Source organism: Triticum dicoccoides, chromosome 7B (assembly GCF_002162155.2).
Source record: "Triticum dicoccoides isolate Atlit2015 ecotype Zavitan chromosome 7B, WEW_v2.0, whole genome shotgun sequence".
Classification (NCBI taxonomy): Eukaryota; Viridiplantae; Streptophyta; class Magnoliopsida; order Poales; family Poaceae; genus Triticum; species Triticum dicoccoides.
The window spans coordinates 467,186,534-467,207,597 of NC_041393.1; positions in this window are offsets into that span (position 1 = coordinate 467,186,534).

Sequence of the window (21,064 nt, forward strand, 5' to 3'; positions counted from 1 at the left end):
GGGGGGGTTTCCGGTAAACCCCAGTACTTCGATATATATCCGATAACCCCTGGAACTATTTCAGTGTCCGAATATAGTCGTCCAATATATCAATCTTCATGTATTGACCATTTCGGGACTCCTCGTCATGTCCGTGATCACATCCGAGACTCCGAACTACCTTTGGTACATCAAAACACATAAACTCATAATATAACCGTCATCTAACTTTAAGCGTGCGGACCCTACGGGTTCGAGAACTATATAGACATGACCGAGACACGTCTCCGGTCAATAACCAATAGCGGAACCTGGATGCTCATATTGGCTCCTACATATTCTACGAAGATCTTTATCGGTCAAACTGCATAACAACATACGTTGTTCCCTTTGTCATCTCTATGTTACTTGCCCGAGATTCGATCGTCGTTCTCAATACCTAGTTCAATCTCGTTACCGACAAGTCTCTTTACTCGTTCCGCAATACATCATCCTGCAACTAACTCATTAGTTACAATGCTTGCAAGGCTTATAGTGATGTGCATTACCGAGTGGGCCCAGAGATACCTCTTCGACAATCGGAGTGACAAATCCTAATCTCGAAATACGCCAACCCAAGAAGTACCTTTGGAGACACCTATAGAGCACCTTTATAATCACCCAGTTACGTTGTGACGTTTGATAGCACACAAAGTGTTCCTCCGGTAAACGGGAGTTGCATCATCTCATAGTTATAGGAACATGTATAAGTCATGAGGAAAGCAATAACAACATACTAAACGATCAAGTGCTAAGCTAACGGAATGGGTCAAGTCAATCACATCATTCTCCTAATGATGTGATCCCGTTAATCAAATGACATCTCATGCCTATTGTTAGGAAACTTAACCATCTTTGATTTACAAGCTAGTCAAGTGGAGGCATACTAGTGACACTATGTTTGTCTATGTATTCACACATGTATTATGTTTCCGGTTAATACAATTCTAGCATGAATAATAAACATTTATCATGAAATAAGGAAATAAATAATAACTTTATTATTGCCTCTAGGGCATCACTACTAGGGAAAAGCCTATACACAGAATCTTACCAGCAGCGCTCTTTAAAATACCACGCTACTGCTACTTAGCAGCAGCGCGTGTTATCAAAACGCGCTGCTGATAGGAAAATAGCAGTAGCGCGTCCACCGCATACAACGCTACTGCTATAGTTGCCATGACCTCGCCCCCCGCTAGTTATGGCAGTAGCGCACTACACTAAACAGCGCTACTGCTATTCAGATTAGCTGTAGCGCGTTTTGGCAAACGCGCTACAACTATCCCTACCTTATCCCCACGCGCACGACCGGACCTCTCACTCACACTCTCACTCTTGCCCGCGTAACCGTCGTCGTGCGTCGCCGCCGCCGCCGCCTTCGTCCGTCCGCCGCCGAGGTACTCCCCTCCTTCCGTCCCTCCTCCCTCCTCCTTGCACATCCTCCCTCCACCTGCGGCCGCCCCTCCCCTCCTCCTCCGCCGCCCTCCTACCTCCGCCTGCGGCCACCCCTCCTCCCTCCTCCGCCGGCATCCCTCCTCCCACCGCCCTCGACCTCGCCGCCCCTAGCTACCTCTCCGTCGCCCCCCACCCCCTGCCACTAGTTAGTACTAGATTTAGTAGTAGTAGATGTTAATTTAGGGTTCATAGCTAGTACTAGATGTTGCTTAGTTAGTACTAGATTTTTAGTAGTAGTAGTGGTAGTTGAACTACTTTAGTTGTAGTTGAACTAGTTTAGTAAGTAAATTAATAAACTAGTTAAACTAGTTGAATTAATAGAACTAATGTATTTTTAGTAAGATAATTAATATAACTAGTTGAACTACTTTATTTTTAGAAAGAACTAGTTTTTTTTCTATTTATAGTAAGTTTATATTTAGTAAGAACTAGTTTAATTAATAAAACTAGTTGAACATGTCATATTTGTTGTTATTTTTTAGTTTAAGCAATTATTTGGGATGTATTAGTGATAACTTATATGGTTTTAGGTGACCACCGTCGTCCCCGTCACCGAACCCCTCCGACATCCCCGCCGTCGTCCCAGTCACCGACCCCCTCCGACATCGAGGTGAGACCAGCCAAATATCCTTGTATATCTTGTGTTGTTGCTCAAATAGGATATGTGGTTGCCCAAGTGGCCGTTCATGTTCAGTTTACATCTCCGAGTGGCCTATGTTTTGCCGGAGTGTTGATTAATTTCCGTTCCGGCAAATTTCAGGCGCTCGATATGTCCTTTTTTAGCAAAGGTCATGCCGGATTTTTTCGTGAATTCTGGCATGACTTGTGCTAGAATATGTACAAGTTTAATCTTTGAATTATGATTGTAGGAAATGTCGTACTCGGACGACGACAGTCTCCCGGGGGAGTGTAGCTGGTGCCACGATGATCGAGGTATGTGCGACAGGTTCGTTCGGCTGGACGAAGATCGGCGCTTCAGCATTAAGCTCGAGGAGACCTTCGATTGTTAAACGGTACGCAACAACAACAAGTGTTTTTTTCGTAATTAAGCATGACTTCAACTATTTCAACGTCTAATTTTCATATTTTACAATTCGACTAGCTTATCCCATGCCATGCAAGATGCTATGTCTTGGAGAGGATGGGTTTTGAAGACCATGAAAATTTCGAAACAAAGAATATACACCTAAAGACCCATCATGATATGGATTTTGAAGTAAATCTGTGCAATGCTCAGAGCGTAACCCATTTTGGTTGCCAAAATTGGAAAGCACTTTGCAAAATGTATGGTTTTTATGAGGGTATGATTGTCACCATGGATCTTGGTGATCCTGACATCGAGGAAGACAATATGGACATTTGGGTCCTTGTTGATACGCTTTCTATTATACCGCTATGTGAGTTTCTCAAACATAGTTATTAACTGATTTATATTGTTTATTTCAAAATAGTTGATAGCTTATTTCCATTGACAGCTTATTTTGATTCTTCAAAGACTGTGCGGAAGATGGTAGATAAAACCCACTACACCGATGGCACCGAATTAACGTATAAGGAGAAAAATCATCTGATCGCATTTTGTACTCTTCTTGAGAATTACAATGACTATTATCGAACTCCTCCAAATTATGGTGAATACGTGCCACTAGTACATGTGTTGAACCACGATAACTTCTCTGGAGATACCCTGGTAAGATTTTTTACTATTACGACATCCGTGCATCTTTTGCATACTTCTAAAACTAGTACATCATTGCTAACTACGAAGTTATTATTATGTTTTTCAACAGAAACTCCCGATGGATTGTGTGCCTCATCTGATGTCTCTGCATGGTCGCCTCTCAGTTCTGAACATACTGCCAAGTAAATCTACGGAGCTCACCTGTGCATATCGGATTTCTAAAACCCGTAAACACATGTTCATCAAAGAATGGAAGAAATGTATGGACATTCGCAAGGAGGTTCTTGGAAGTAACATTCAGCGAAAGGCAAGAATTGGAGACAGGCTAATCTCCATTCTCCATAATGGAGAGTCAGGGGCTATCTTGTTTTTTGCTATTTTACCTTAGAAAATGTAGTAGGTCTTAATCGAATGTAATAGGTCCTATGAGGTACAATATGTTTATTATGTTGTAATGTGTTAGAGTTGATAATGATGATCTTGAGGAGGTGTTATGTGATGTCAATGATGAAAAAGATGATCTTGAGGAGGTGTTATATGACAATGATGTATTATGATGATAAGTTGTTAATGATATGATGATGATGATGATATTATTATACCATTGGGTGAAAGAACCGCAGATTAGTTTCAAGTGGATCGACATCCACTTGAAACTAGTCCACGGTTCTTTCACCCCATGATGTAATAACTCATTATGATGTAAAAACAATCTCTAAATTCCCGTTGTATGAAAACTTGTGTAAAGGTGTATGAATACAACATGAAATAGAAAAAAAATAAAATACTAAATAATAGTAGTAGCGCGGGAGAGGAGAAGCGCTACTACTAATTACCAGTAATGATGTTCTGAAGAAGCGCTACTACTAAGTCAATTTAGCAGTAGCGTGGGTCCAGACGCGCTATTGCTAAGCATTAGCTGTAGCGCCTTATCAGTAGCGCTCCTGCCCGCGCTACTGATAGGCCCAAAACCCGCGCTGCTGCTAGGCTTTTCCCTAGTAGTGCATATTTCCTTCAGTCTCCCACTTGCACTAGAGTCAATAATCTAGTTCACATCGTCATGTGATTTAACACCAATATTCATATTTGTATATGATTAACACCCATAGTTCACATCGTCATGTGACCAACACCCAAAGGGTTTACTAGAGTCAATAATCCAGTTCACATTGCTATGTGATTAACACCCAAAGAGTACTAAGGTGTGATCATGTTTTGCTCGTGGGAGGAGTTTAGTCAACGGGTCTGTCACATTCAGAGCCGTATGTATTTTGCAAAAATATTCTATGTCTACAATGCTCTGTACGGAGCTACTCTAGCTAATTGCTCCCACTTTCAATATGTATCCAGATTGAGACTTAAAGTCATCTGGATCAGTGTCAAAGCTTGCATCGACGTAACCCTTTATGATGAGCCTCTTGTCACCTCCATAATCGTGAAACATATCCTTATTCCACTAAGGATAATTTTGACCAATGTCCAGTGATCTACTCCTAGATCACTATTGTACTCCCTTGGCAAACCAGGGCAGAGTATACAATAGGTCTGGTCCATAGCATGGCATACTTTTATAGAACCTATGACTAAGGCATAGGGTATGACTTTCATTCTCTTTCTATTTTCTGCCGTGGTCGGGATTTGAGTCTTACTCAATTTCATACCTTTGCAACACAGGAAGAACTCTTTCTTTGACTGTTCAATTTTGAACTACTTCAAAATCTTGTCAAGGTATGTATTCATTGAAAATCTTATCAAGCGTCTTGATCTATCTCAATAGATCTTGATGCTCAATATGTAAGTAGCTTTACTGAGGTCTTTCTTTTAAAGAACTCCTTTCAAACACTTCTTTATGCTTTCAAGAAAAATTCTACATCATTTCTGATCAATAATATGTCACTCACATATACTTATCAGAAAGGCTGTAGTGCTCCCACTCACTTTATTGTAAATACAGGCTTCACTGCAAGTCCGTATAAAACTATATGCTTTGATCAACTTATCAAAGCATATATTCCAACTCCGAGATGCTTGCACCAGTCCATAGATGGATTGCTGGAGCTTGCACATTTTGTTAGCACCTTTAGGATTGTCAAAACCTTCTGGTTGCATCATATACAACTCTTCTTTAATAAAACCATTAAGGAATGCAGTTTTGACATCCATTTGCCAGATTTCATAAAATGGGGCAATTGCTAACATGATTCAGACAGAGTTAAGCATGGCTATAGTTGAGAAAATCTCATTCTAGTCAACACCTTGAACTTGTCGAAAACCTTTTTGCGACAAGTCAAGCTTTGTAGATAGTAAGATTACTATCAACGTCCGTCTTCCTCTTGAAGATCCATTTATTTTCTATGGCTTGCCAATCATCGGGCAAGTCCATCAAAGTCCACACTTTGTTCTCATACATGGATCCTATCTCAGATTTCATGGCCTCCAGCCATTTCGCGGAATCTGGGCTCATCATTGCTTCCTCATAGTTTGTAGGTTTATCATGGTCTAGTAACATGACTTCCAATACAGTATTACCGTACCACTCTGGTGCAGACCGTACTTTGGAAGACCTACGAGGTTCTGTAGTAACTTGATCTGAAGTTTCATGATCATCATCATTAGCTTCCTCACTAATTGGTGTAGGAATCACTGGAACTAATTTATGTGATGAACTACTTTCCAATTCGGGAGAAGGTACAATTACCTTATCAAGCTCTAGTTTCCTCCCACTCACTTCTTTCGAGAGAAACTCCTTCTCTAGAAAGGATCCATCTTAGCAACGAATGTCTTGCCTTCGGATCTGTGATAGAAGGTGTACCCAACAGTTTCCTTTGGGTATTCTATGAAGATGCACTTCTCCGATTTGGGTTCAACCTTATCAAGTTGAAACTTTTTCACATAAGCATCGCAACCCCAAACTTTAAGAAACGACAACTTTGGTTTCTTGCTAAACCACAATTCATAAGGCATCGTCTCAACGGATTTTAATGGTGCCCTATTTAAAGTGAATGCAGCTATCTCTAATGCATAACCCCAAAACGATAGTGGTAAATCGGTAAGATACATCATAGATTGCACCATATCCAATAAAGTGCGGTTACGACGTTCGGACACACCATTACGCTGTGGTGTTCGATGTGGCGTGAGTTGTGAAACTATTCCACATTGTTTTAAATGAAGACCAAACTCGTAACTCAAATATTCTCCTCTACGATCAGATTGTAGAAACTTTATTTACTTGTTATGATGATTCTCCACTTCACTCTGAAATTCTTTGAACTTTTCAAATGTTTCAGACTTGTGCTTCATTAAGTAGATATACTCATATCTGCTCAAATCATCTGTGAAGGTCAGAAATAACGATACCCGCCACGATCATCAACACTCATTGGACTGTATACATCGGTATGTATTATTTCCAACAAGTCAGTAGCTCGTTCCATTGTTCCGAAGAACGGACTTTTAGTCATCTTGCCAAAAAGGCACGGTTCACAAGCATCAAATGATTCATAACCAAATGATTCAAAAAATCCATATTTATGGAGTTTCTTCATGCGCTTTACACCGATATGACCCAAACGGTAGTGCCACAAATAAGTTGCACTATCATTATCAACTTTGCATCTTTTGGTATCAATATTATGAATATGTGTATCACTACGATCAAGATCCAACAAACTATTTTCATTGGGTGTATGACCATTGAAGGCTTTATTCATGTAAACAAAACAACAATTATTCTCGGACTTTAAATGAATAACCGTATTGCAATAAACATGATCAAATCATATTCATGCTCAACGCAAACGCCAAATAACATTTATTTAGGTTTAACACTAATCCCGAAAGTATAGGGAGTGTGCGATGATGATATATCAATCTTGGAACCACTTCCAACATACATCGTAACTTCACCCTCAACTAGTCTCTGTTTATTCTGTAACTCCTCTTTTGAGTTACTAATTTTTAGCAACCGAACAAGTATCAAATACCCAGGGGCTACTATAAACACTAGTAAGGTACACATCAATAACCTGTATATCAAATATACCCTTGTTTACTTTGCCATCCTTCTTATCCACCAAATATTCAGGGCATTTCCACTTCCAGTGATCATTTCCTTTGCAATAGAAGCACTCAGTTTCAGGCTTTAGTCTAGCTTTGGGCTTCTTCACGGAAGTGACAACTTGCTTGCCATTCTACATGAAGTTCCCTTTCTATCCCTTTGCCCTTTTTCTTGAAACTAGTGGTCTTGTTAATCATCAACACTTGATGCTCTTTCTTGATTTCTACCTTCATCAATTTAATCATCATGAAAAGCTCAAGAATCATTTTCGTCATCCCTTGCATACTATAGTTCATCACGAAGTTCTTCTAACTTGGTGATGGTGACTAGAGAACTCTGTCAATCATTATTTTATCTGGAAGATTAACTCCCACTTGATTCAAGCGATTGTAGTACCCAGACAATCTGAGCACATGCTCACTGCTTGAGCTATTCTCCTCCATCGTTTAGCTATAGAACTTGTTAAAGGTCTCATACCTTTTGACACGGGAATGAGTATAAAATATCAATTTCAACTCTTGGAACATCTTATATGCTCCGTGGCGTTCAAAACATTTTTGAAGTCCCGGTTCTAAGCCGTAAAGCATGGTGCACTAAACTATTAAGTAGTCATCATATCGAGCTTTGTTAAATGTTCATAACGTTTGCATCTGCTCCTGCAATAGGTCCGTCACCTAGCGATGCATCAAGGACATAATTCTTCTATGCAGCAATGAGGACAATCCTCAAATCATGGATCCAATCCGCATCATTGCTACAAACATCTTTCAACACAGTTTTCTCTAGGAACATATCAAAATAAACATATGAAAGCAACAACGCGAGCTATTGATCTACAACATAATTTGCAAAATACTACCAGGACTAAGTTCATGATAAATTTAAGTTCAATTAATCATATTACTTAAGAACTCCCACTTAGATAGACATGTCTCTAATCATCTAGGTGATTACGTGATCCAAATCAACTAAACCATAACCGATCATCACGTGAAATGGAGTAGGTTTCAATGGTGAACATCACTATGTTGATCATATCTACTATATGATTCACGCTCGACCTTTCGGTCTCAGTGTTCCGAGGCCATATCTGCATATGCTATGCTCATCAAGTTTAACCTGAGTATTTTGCGTGTGCAAAACTGGCCTGCACCCGTTGTAGATGGACGTAGAGCTTATCACACCCGATCATCACGTGGTGTCTGGGCACGACGAACTTTGGCAACGGTGCATACTCAGGGAGAACACTATTATCTTGAAATTTAGTGAGAGATCATCTTATAATGCTACCGTCAATCAAAGCAAAATAAGATGCATAAAAGATAAACATCACATGGAATCAATATAAGTGATATGATATGGCCATCATCATCTTGTTCTTGTGATCTCCATCTTCGAAGCACCGTCATGATCACCATCGTCACCAGCACGAAACTATTGCTTCTACGACTATCGCTACCGCTTAGTGATAAAGTAAAGCAATTACACGGCGATTGCATTGCATACAATAAAGCGACAACCATATGGCTCCTGCCAGTTGCCGATAACTCGGTTACAAAACATGATCATCTCATACAATAAAATATAGCATCACGTCTTGACCATATCACATCACAACATGCCCTGCAAAAACAAGTTAGACGTCCTCTACTTTGTTGTTGCAAGTTTTACATGGCTGCTACGGGCTTAGAAAGAATCGTTCTTACCTACGCATCAAAACCACAACGATAGTTCGGCAAGTTAATGTTGTTTTAACCTTCTCAAGGACCGGGCGTAGCCACACTCGGTTCAACTAAAGTTGGAGAAACTGACACCCGCCAGCCACCTGTGTGCAAAGCACGTCGGTAGAACCAGTCTCGCGTAAGCGTACGCGTAATGTCGGTCCGGGCCGCTTCATCCAAAAATACCGCCAAACCAAAGTATGAAATGCTGGTAAGCAGTATGACTTGTATCGCCCACAACTCACTTGTGTTCTACTCATGCATATAACATCAACGCATAAAACCTGGCTCGAATGCCACTGTTGGGGAACGTAGTAATTTCAAAAACATTCCTACACACACAAGATCATGGTGATGCATAGCAACGAGAGGGGAGAGTGTGTCCACGTACCCTCGTAGACCGAAAGCGGAAGCGTTAGCACAACACTGTTGATGTACTCGTACGTCTTCACGATCCGACCGATCAAGTACCGAATGCACGACACCTCCGAGTTCTGCACACGTTCAGCTCGATGAAGTCCCTCGAACTCCGATCCAGCCGAGCTTTGAGGGAGAGTTCTTTCAGCACGATGGTGTAGTGACGATGATGATGTTCTACCCATGCAGGGCTTCGCCTAAGCACCACTACAATATTATCGAGGTGAACTACGGTGGAGGGGGGCACCGCACACGGCTAAGAGATCTCAAGGATCAATTGTTGTGTCTATGGGGTGCCCCCTTCCTCCGTATATAAAGGGGGAGGAGGAGAGGGCCGACCAAGGGGAGAGGCGCGCCCAAGGGGGGGCAATCCTACTCCAAGTAGGTTTGCCCCCCCCTTTCCTATTCCAAGTAGGAGAAGGGGGAAGGAGGAGGTGGAGAGAAGGAAGGAGAAGGGGGGCCGCCGCCCCCTTCCCTTTCCCAGTTCGGATTGGGGCAAGGGAGGTCGCGTGCCACCTCCTGGCCTCCCTCTCTCCTTTACACTAAGGCCCATAAGGCCCAATAGCTTCCCGGACCCCCGGTACTCTGATATATATCCGATAACCCCCGGAACTATTCCAGTGTCCGAATATAGTCGTCCAATATATCAATCTTCATGTCTCGACCATTTCAAGACTCCTCGTCATGTCTATGATCACATCTAAGACTCCGATCTACCTTCGGTACATCAAAACACATAAACTCATAATATAACAGTCATCTAACTTTAAGCGTGCGGACCCTACGGGTTCGAGAACTATGTAGACATGACCGAGACACGTCTCTAGTCAATAACCAATAGCGGAACCTGGATGCTCATATTGGCTCCTACATATTCTACGAAGATCTTTATCGATCAAACCGCATAACAACATACGTTGTTCCCTTTGTCATCGGTATGTTACTTGCCCGAGATTCGATCATCGGTATCTCAATACGTAGTTCAATCTCGTTACCGACAAGTCTCTTTACTCGTTCCGTAATACATCATCCTGCAACTAACTCATTAGTTACAATGCTTGCAAGGCTTATAGTGATGTGCATTACCGAGTGGGCCCAAAGATACCTCTCCCACAATTGGAGTGACAAATACTAATCTCAAAATACGCCAACCCAACAAGTATCTTCGGAGACACCTGTAGAGCACCTTTATAATCACCCAGTTATGTTGTGACGTTTGGTAGCACACAAAGTGTTCCTCCGGTAAACGGGAGTTGCATAATCTCATAGTTATAGGAACATGTATAAGTCATGAAGAAAGCAATAGCAACGTACTAAACGATCAAGTGTTGAGATAATGGAATGGGTCAAGTAAATCACATCATTCTCCTAATGATGTGATCCCGTTAATCAAATGTCAACTCATGTCTATGGTTAGGAAACTTAACCATCTTTGATTTACGAGCTAGTCAAGTAGAGGCATACTAGTGACACTGTTTGTCTATGTATTCACACATGTATTATGTTTCCAGTTAATACAATTCTAGCATTTATAATAAACATTTATCATGAAATAAGGAAATAAATAATAACTTTATTATTGCCTCTAGGGAATATTTCCTTCAGGAACACATGGCCCATTGTCTTGGCAGCACAACAAATTCTAAACGTTGATGCGTCTTTTATTGAAGATCTGCATACGGGGACATGTGAGGCGATAGTTAGAGACCACAGAGGTAATTTTATTGCTACTTCAACTTCTCGCCTTGAGAATGTGGTAGATGTCATCTCTGCGGAAGCGGTGGCACTACTTGAAGGTTTAAAGTTACTTCAGAGTATGAGGTGCAATAATGTCTTGGTGAGGATAGATAATTCTGTTGTGGTCGATGCTATCATCTGAATGAGGGACATGCTATGGTGGCGGCTCCAGTTTTAGATGATTGCAGAGAGTTATTACGAGAGTTGGGGAAGGTTACTATTGAGCACCGTAATAGAGAATCAAATGTAGTTGCACATGAACTAGCTGAGTGGGGGCGTGTAAACACCCCTTCTTTATGGGGGATGCACCTCCGATTACTATTGCTAAATTTTTAGCAGATGATGTAAGCATTATTTGATGTTAATAAAGCTAGCCATGAAGGCTTTTTCGTAAAAAAAACCATGTGTTTTGGTCGAAGGGCCTAAGGCTGGTCATAATGCGGAGTAACTTAGACTAGTGTCATGTATTCCCTTCGTCCGATGAAGAGTGTACATCTAGAAATTTTAGGACAAATTATGAAGTTGAGTAAAAATTCTTTGGAAAGGTGCAAGCCACTGTCTCTCTCCTCTTTAATTACCCATTCTCCAATGAGCTAAGAGCATGTAGAAATTAAGAAGACCATGCGTAGATTGCTATTGGTCTTGATTACCGTGTGACGAAAGAGAAGTATTTTTTTTACTTTAAGGTGCATTGGAAATATAGAAGTACACTCTTTTGTGGAAATTTTTTGAACCTAGATGTACACTCTTCACCGGACAGAGGGAGTATATGACACTAGTCTAAGTTACCATCTTCATAGTGCAAACTAACATAGTAGTAGTGTCATAGATGGCTGGAGGAATATGCCCTAGAGGCAATAATAAAGTTATTATTTATTTCCTTATTTCATGATAAATGTTTATTATTCATGCTAGAATTGTATTAACTGGAAACTTGATACAAGTGTGAATACATAGACAAACAGAGTGTCACTAGTATGCCTCTACTTGACTAGCTCGTTGAATCAAAGATGGTTAAGTTTCCTAGCCATAGACACGAGTTGTCATTTGATTAATGGGATCACATCATTAGAGAATGATGTGATTGACTTGACCCATTTCATTAGCTTAGCACTTGATCGTTTAGTATGTTGCTATTGCTTTCTTCATGACTTATACATGTTCCTATGACTATGAGATTATGCAACTCCCGTTTATCGGAGGAACACTTTGTGTGCTACCAAACGTCATAGGTGTATCCGAAGGTACTTGTTGAGTTGGTGTATTTCGAGATTAGGATTTGTTACTCCGATTGTCGGAGAGGTATCTTTGGGCCATCTCGGCAATGCACATCACTATAAGCCTTGCAAGCAATGTGACTAATGAGTTAATTGCGAGATGATGCATTACATAACGAGTAAAGAGACTTGCCGGTAACGAGATTGAACTAAGTATTGAGATACCGGCGATCGAATCTCGGGCAAGTAACATATCGATGACAAAGGTAACAACGTATGTTGTTATGTGGTTTGACCGATAAAGATATTCGTAGAATATGTGGGAGCCAATATGAGCATCCAGGTTCCGCTATTGGTTATTGACCGGAGACGAGTCTCGGTCATGTCTACATAGTTCTCGAACCTGTAGGGTCCACATGCTTAAAGTTCTGTGACGATTGATATTATGAGTTATGTGTTTTGATGTACCGAAGGTAGTTCGGAGTTCCGGATGAGATCGAGGACATGACGAGGAGTCTCGAAATGGCCGAGACATAAAGATCAATATATTGGACGAGTATATTCAGACATCAGAAAGGTTCCGAGTGATTCGGGTATGTTTTGAAGTACCGGAGAGTTACGGGAATTCGTCGGGGAGAAGTTATGGGCCATAAGAAGGAAGCACACCAGCCCACAAGGGGCTGGTGCGCCACCCTTTGGGCAGGAGGCCTAATAGGAATAGGTTTTGGGGGGGGGGGGTGCGGCCCACCTTTCCTTCTCTCCTACTCCTCCTTCCCTTCCCTCTCCTACTCCAACTTGGGAAGGGGGAATCCTACTCCAACCGGGAGTAGGACTCCCCCCTTGGGCGCGCCTAAACAGGGCCGGCCCTTCCCCTCCTCCACTCCTTTATATACGGGGGAGGGGGGCACTCCATAGACACACAAGTTGATCTGTTGATCTCTCCCAGCCGTGTGCGGTGCCCCCCTCCATCATATTCCACCTCCGTAATATCATAGCGGTGCTTAGGCGAAGCCCTGCGTCGATAGCATCATCAACACTATCATCACGCGGTTGTGCTGACGGAACTCTCCCGCAAAGCTCTGCTGGATCGGAGTTCGTGGGACGTCATCGAGCTGAACGTGTGCTGAACTCGGAGGTGCCGTACGTTCGGTACTTGGATCGGTCAGATCGTGAAGACGTATGACTACATCAACCACGTTGTCATAACGCTTCCGCTTTCGGTCTACGAGGGTACGTGGAAACACTCTCCCCGCTCGTTGCTATGCATCACCATGATCTTGCGTGTGTGTAGGATTTTTTTTTGAAATTACTACGTTCCCCAACAGTGTTATATGCACGAGTAGAACATAAGTGAGTTGTGGGCGATACAAGTCATACTGCTTACCAGCATGTCATACTTTGGTTCGACGGTATTGTTGGATGAAGCGGCCCGGACCAACATTACGCGTACGCTTACGCGAGACTGGTTCTATCGACGTGCTTTGCACACAGGTGGCTGGCGGGTGTCAGTTTCTCCAACTTTAGTTGAATCGAGTGTGGTTACGCCCGGTCCTTGCGAAGGTTAAAACATCACTAACTTGACGAAATATCGTTGTGGTTTTGATGCGTAGGTAAGAACGGTTCTTGCTCAGCTCGTAGCAGCCACGTAAAACTTGCAACAACAAAGTAGAGGACGTCTAACTTGTTTTTGCAGGGCATGTTGTGATGTGATATGGTCAAGACGTGATGAGATATAAGTTGTTCTATGAGATGATCAACTTTTGTTGAAATTATCGGCAACTGACAGAAGCCTTATGGTTGTCTCTTTATTGCATAATATGCAAGCGCCAAATAATTGCTTTACTTTATCGCTATGCGATAGCAATAGTTGCAAGAGCAATAGTTGGCGAGACGACCATGTGACGACACATTGATATAGATCAAGATGATGGAGATCATGGTGTCGTGCTGGTGACGATAGAGATCATGACAGTACTTTGGAGATGGAGATCAAAGGCGCAAGATGATCATGGCCATATCATGTCACATATTTTGATTGCATATGATGTTTATCTTTTATACATCTTATTTTGCTTAGTTCGGCGGCAGCTTTATAAGATGATCTCTCACTAAATTTCAAGGTATAAGTGTTCTCCCTGAGTATGCACCATTGCCAAAGTTCGTCGTGCCGAGACACCACGTGATGATCGGGTGTGATAAGCTCTACGTTCATCTACAACGGGTGCAAGCCAGTTTTGCACACGCAGAATACTCGGGTTAAACTTGACGAGCCTAGCATATGCAGATATGGCCTCGGAACACTGGAGACCGAAATGTCGAGCGTGAATCATATAGTAGATATGATCAACATAGTGTTGTTCACCATTGAAAACTACTCCATCTCACGTGATGATCGAACATAGTTTAGTTGATTTGGACCACGTGATCACTTAGATGATTAGAGGGATGTCTATCTAAGTGGGAGTTCTTAAGTAATATGATTAATTGAAACTTAATTTATCATGAACTTAGTCCTGATAGTATTTTGCAAATTATGTTGTAGATCAATAGCTCGCGTTGTTGCTTCCCCGTTTATTTTGATATGTTCCTAGAGAAAAACTATGTTGAAAGATGTTAGTAGCAATGATGCGGATTGGATCCGTGCTCTGAGGATTATCCTCATTTCTGCAAAGAAGAATTATGTCCTTGATGCACCGCTAGGTGACGGACCTATTGCAGGAGTATATGCAGACGTTGTGAACATTTGGAAAAGCTCGGTATGATGACTACTTGATAGTTTAGTGCACCATGCTTTACGGCTTAGAACCGGGACTTCAAAAATGTTTTGAACGCCATGGAGCATATAAGATGTTCCAAGAGTTGAAATTGGTATTTCATACTCATGCTCGTGTCAAGAGGTATAAGACCTCTGACAGTACTTTGCCTAAAAGATGGAGGAGAATTGCTCAACTAGTGAGCATGTGCTCAGATTGTCCGGGTACTACAATCGCTTGAATCAAGTGGGTGTTAATCTTCCAGATAAGATAGTGATTGACAGAGTTCTCTAGTCACCATCACCAAGTTACAAGAACTTCGTGATGAACTACAGTATGCAAGGGATGACGAAAACAATTCCCAAGCTCTTCGTGATGTTGAAATCGACGAAGGTAGAAATCAAGAAAGAACATCAAGTGTTGATGATTGACAGGACCACTAGTTTCAAGAAAAGGGCAAAGGGAAAGAAAGGGAAACTTCAAGTAGAATGGCAAGCAAGTTGTCACTCCCGTGAAGAAGCCCAAAGCTGGACCAAAGCCTGAAACTGAGTGCTTCTACTGCAAAGGAAATGGTCACTGGAAGCGGAAATACCCTGAATATTTGGTGGATAAGTAGGATGGCAAAGTGAACAAGGGTATATTTGATATACATGTTATTGATGTGTACCTTTCTAGTGTTTATAGTAGCCCCTGGGTATTTGATACTTGTTCGGTTGCTAAAAATTAGTAACTCTAAACAGGAGTTACAGAATAAACAGAGACTAGTTGAGGGTGAAGTGATGATGTGTGTTGGAAGTGGTTCCCAGATTGATATGATCATCATCGCACACTCCCTATACTTTCAGGTTTAGTGTTGGACCTAAAATAAATGTTATTTGGTGTTTGCGTTGAGCATGAATATGATTTGATCATGTTTATAGCAATACGGTTATTCATTTAAGTCAAAGAATAATTGTTGTTCTATTTACATGAATAAAACCTTATATGGTCATACACCCAATGAAAATGGTTTGTTGGATCTCGTGATACACATATTCATAATATTGAAGCCAAAAGATGCAAAGTTAATAATGATAGTGCAACATATTTGTGCCACTGTCGTTTAGGTCACAATGGTGTAAAGCGCATGAAGAAACTCCATGATGATGGGATTTTGGAATCACTTGATTATGAATCACTTGATGCTTGCGAACCATGCTTTATGGGAAAGATGTCTAAGACTCCGTTCTCCGGAACAATGGAGCGAGCAACTGACTTATTGGAAATAATACATACTGATGTATGCGATCCGATGAGTGTTGAGGCTCGCGGTGGGTATCGTTATTTTCTGACCTTCACAGATGATTTGAGCAGATATGGGTATATCTACATGATGAAACGTAAGTCTGAAACTGTCGGTGTACTAAAGTAGGGGCACACCTTTGTACCCCTTAATTGTGCCCGGGTAGCCAGAGCCACGGGCCGAAGCCACACTTAGCAGGGCAAAAGGGAGGAGTCTAAGACACAAAAACAGTCAGCGCAACGCCAGAGAACGAGACCACACAGAGCAGATGGACGAAGCAGGTTTCCCCGGCAAGACCCTTGCCGGGGCAGCCTCGGCAAGGCCCTTGCTGGGGTGGCTCGCCCACACCAGCGGAGTGAGCCACCCTCAAACCCACGGTCTCCAACACCATCAACTACGTTGAGCCAGGGCTCAGGAGGCACCTCCATGGTGGCATGCAGATCTTTGTGAAGACAAAGAATATTCAAGATCATATGAGGATTGGAAGGCAACGATCCTCGACAAGATCCTTGCCAAGGAAACCCGCAAGACCCCCGGCAAGATCCTTGCCGGGGACGACAGCGCGCCACAGCAAGACCCTTGCTGGGCCACCCGGCAAGGCCCTTGCCAAGGGCGTCAGCGGGGCCACTGCCAGGCCCGCGCCAACCGAGTCTCCACCGCCGTTCACATGCAGCTGCCAGCCCAACTAGCTGGGCAGGCACCTGCATGGCAACATGCAACTTCCAGGCCAACCCAGCACACACCTGCGTGGCGGCATGCAGATCTTCGTGGAGGCTCCACCACCGCGCCACCTCAGCTGCTTGCCTGCCTACATGGCGCCGCATGCATCGCTGGCCATGGCGCGTGTCGAAGCGAGGAGAACAGTGATGGACGGGACGGGCCTCGCTCCCATCCCCGACAAAGCAAGAGGACACCTAAGCTATGCATTAAATGCGCCTTGTCCTGCAATACGAGTGATAATCTCATAGCACTGTAGGCCTTTCCACCTCCTGTGTGCCACTGTGGCAGCCCCTTTCGACTATAAAAGGAGGCCCATGGCGTACTGGAGAGGGATTCGGCTCTTTTGAACCATGCAGCCACCGTAGCTAGTTCAAGAGCTCAAGAACACTCAACACATCCACCAAAGCAAGACTAGGGTTTTACACATCCTCGCAGCCCAAACCTGGGTAAACGATCCCTATGCCGATTGCTAATCATGCTCTTCTCACAGCCCTGCGCCCCGGCAATCGTAGTAGGGATTCTTGTTATCCCATAGGTGTCGTTTCCCACCGACATCTTTGGCGCGCCAGGCAGGGGGCGCAATTGTGAGAATCTGGTCTAGTAGTTGGCGTAGCCGTTCTTCATCGCCATGGCTCCTAAGAAGATTCTTCATCACCATGGCTCCTAAGAAGAAGACGACCACGGCGATCGGTTCGTCTAGGATCGGACAGCCAGTACCGGTGTGGACCAGTAGCGGACCAGCCGCGGAGAGAACCCGTGGTGCGGCCTGCCAACATCCACATCCCCCTGGCAGTCCAGGCCTGGTTAGCGGCGTCGTTCGTATGCTAGGCGACGAGCCACGCGTCGCGAGCTCTAGAGACGGAGTTGGCCCCCCCGCAGGCGGCACGGGGCCCTCCAGGGGCGTCGTCGTGCCGCCAGACGGCGGCACGGCGACCTCCAAGACACCAACATCGGCGCGCACGACTCGCTCTTCTCAGGTCGTGCGCGATGAGCAGCGCCGACCTGCTGGTGACCCTGGGCGCCGCCATGGGAAGTGTCCCATGCGCCCTTCACATGATGAGGAGGGCCAGCATGCGCGCCGAGGTGCTGGCGGAGGTGGCGGACGGCTACGGGGCCGTGATGGGGCTCCTTCTAACGCGGTTAGAAGTCAAAGCGCATCGCGGTCCACACAGCTTTCGCCGCCGCCCACGCCAGCAGAAGCGCTAGCACGCGCGAATCTGCTCCTCGACTTTCCTCCTGCTACGGAGAAGCTTGACGAATGGAGGGCCATGCTACCTCTTGAGCACTGCGTTGGATTTTCCCGAAGTGGAGAGGATGATGCAGTAAAGTAGCGTAAGTATTTCCCTCAGTTTTTGAGAACCAAGGTATCAATCCAGTAGGAGATCACGCACAAGTCCCTCGTACATGCACAAAACGATAGCTACTCGCAACCAACGTGATTAGGGGTTGTCAATCCCTTCACGTCACTTACGAGAGTGAGATCTGATAGAGATGATAAATAATATTTTTGGTATTTTTGATAGATAGATGCAAAGTGAAAAGTAAAAGGCAAAGTAAAAACAAAGCAAATAATAAAGTGATAGAGATTGATATGATGAGAATAGACCCGGGGGCCATAGGTTTCACTAGTGGCTTCTCTTAAGAGCATAGATATTCTACGGTGGGTGAACAAATTACTGTTGAGCAATTGACAGAATTGAGCATAGTTATGAGTATATCTAGGTAATGATCATGTATATAGGCATCACGTCCGAGACAAGTAGATCGAAACGATTCTGCATCTACTACTATTACTCCACTCATCGACCGCTAACCAGCATGCATCTAGAGTATTAAGTTAAAAACAGAGTAACATCTTAAGCAAGATGACATGATGTAGAGGGATAAATTCATGCAATATGATAAAAAAAACATCTTGTTATCGTCGATGGCAACAATACAATACATGCCTTGCTGCCCCTGTTGTCACTGGGAAAGGACACCACAAGATTGAACCCAAAGCTAAGCACTTCTCCCATTGCAAGAACTACCAATCTAGTCGGCCAAACCAAAAAGGATAATTCGAAGAGACTTGCAAAGATAACTCAATCATACATAAAAGAATTCAGAGAAGATTCAAATATTTTCCATAGATAAGTTGGATCATAAACCCACAATTCATCGGCCTCAACAAACACACCGCAAAAAGAAGATTGCATCGAATAGATCTCCATGAGAGAGGGGGAGAACATTGTATTGGGATGCAAAAAGAGAGAAGAAGCCATCTAGCTACTAGCTATGGACCCGAAGGTCTGAAGTAAACTACTCACACTTCATCGGAGGGGCTATGGTGTTAATGTAGAAGCCCTCTGTGGTGGATGCACCCTCCGGCGGAGCTCCGGAACAGGCCCCAAGATGGGATCTCATGGATACAGAAGGTTGCGGCGGTGGAATTAGGTTTTTGGCTCCTGTTCTGATTGTTTGGCGATACGTAGGTATATATAGGAGGAAGTAGTATGTCGGTGGAGCAACAGGGGGCCCATGAGGTAGGGGGGCGCGCCCAGGGGGCGCCCTCCACCCTCGTGACCGCCTCTTTTGTTTCTTGGAGCAGGGTCCAAGTCTCCTGGATCATGTTCGGTGAGAAAATCACATTCCCGAAGGTTTTATTCCGTTTGGACTCTATTTGACATCCCGTTTCTTCGAAACACTAAAAAGGCAAAAAAACAACAATTCTGGGTTGGGCCTCCGGTTAATAGGTTAGTCCCAAAAAATAATATAAAAGTGGAAAATAAAGCCCAATATAGTCCAAAACAGTAGATAAAGTAGCATGGAGCAATCAAAAATTATAGACACGTTGGAGACGTATTAGGCATCCCCAAGCTTAATTCCTGCTCGTCCTCGAGTAGGTAAATGATAAAAAAGAATTTTTGATGCGGAGTGATACTTTGGCATAATTTCAATGTAAATCTTCTTAATTGTGATATGAATATTCAGATCCGAAAGATTCAAGACAAAAGTTCATATTGACACAAAAATAATAATACTTCAAGCTTACTAATCAAAGCAATCATGTCTTCTCAAAATAGCATGGGAAAAGAAAGTTCATCCCTACAAAATCATATAGTTAGGCTATGCTTCATTTTCGTCACACAAAGATGTTCCCAACTTCTATACCCCAGATGACAAGCCAAGCAATTGTTTCATACTTAAATAATCTCAAACTTTTTCAACCTTCACGCAATACATGAGCGTGAGCCATGTATATAGCACTATGGGTGGAATAGAATATGATGATGGGGATTGTGTGGAGAAGACAAAAAAGGAGAAAGTCTCACATTGACGAGGCTAATCAACGGGCTACAGAGATGCCCATCAATTGATGTCAATATGAGGAGTAGGGATTGCCATGCAACGGATGCACTAGAGCTATGAATGCTCAACAAAAGAAAACTAGTGGGTGTGCATCCAACTCGCTTGCTCATGAAGACCTACGGCATTTGAGGAAGCCCATCGTAGGAATATACAAGCCAAGTTCTATAATGAAAAATTCCCACTAGTATAAAAAGGACAACTTTATGAGACTCACTACATAAAGAACAAGGTGCTACTTTGAAGCACAATATATGATACTCACTACATGAGGAACAAGGTGCTACTTTGAAGCACAAGTGTGGAAAAAGAGATAGTAGCACTGCCCTTTTTTTCTTTTCTTTTTTTCTTTCTTTTTATTGGGCCTTTCTTTTTTTTCATTTGGCCTTTTTTTTTCTTTTTGGGCAATGCTCTAACAATGATGATCATCACACTTCTATTGATTACAACATAAGGATTACAACTCGAAACTTAGAACAAGATATGACTCTATATGAATGCCTCCGGCAGTGTACCGGGATGGTGCAATGAATCAAGAGTGACATGTATGAAAAATAATGCATGGTGGCTTTGCCACAAATATGATGTCAACTACATGCTCATGCAATGGCAATATGACAAAAGTAATGTATGTCATGATGATGATGATGGAAGT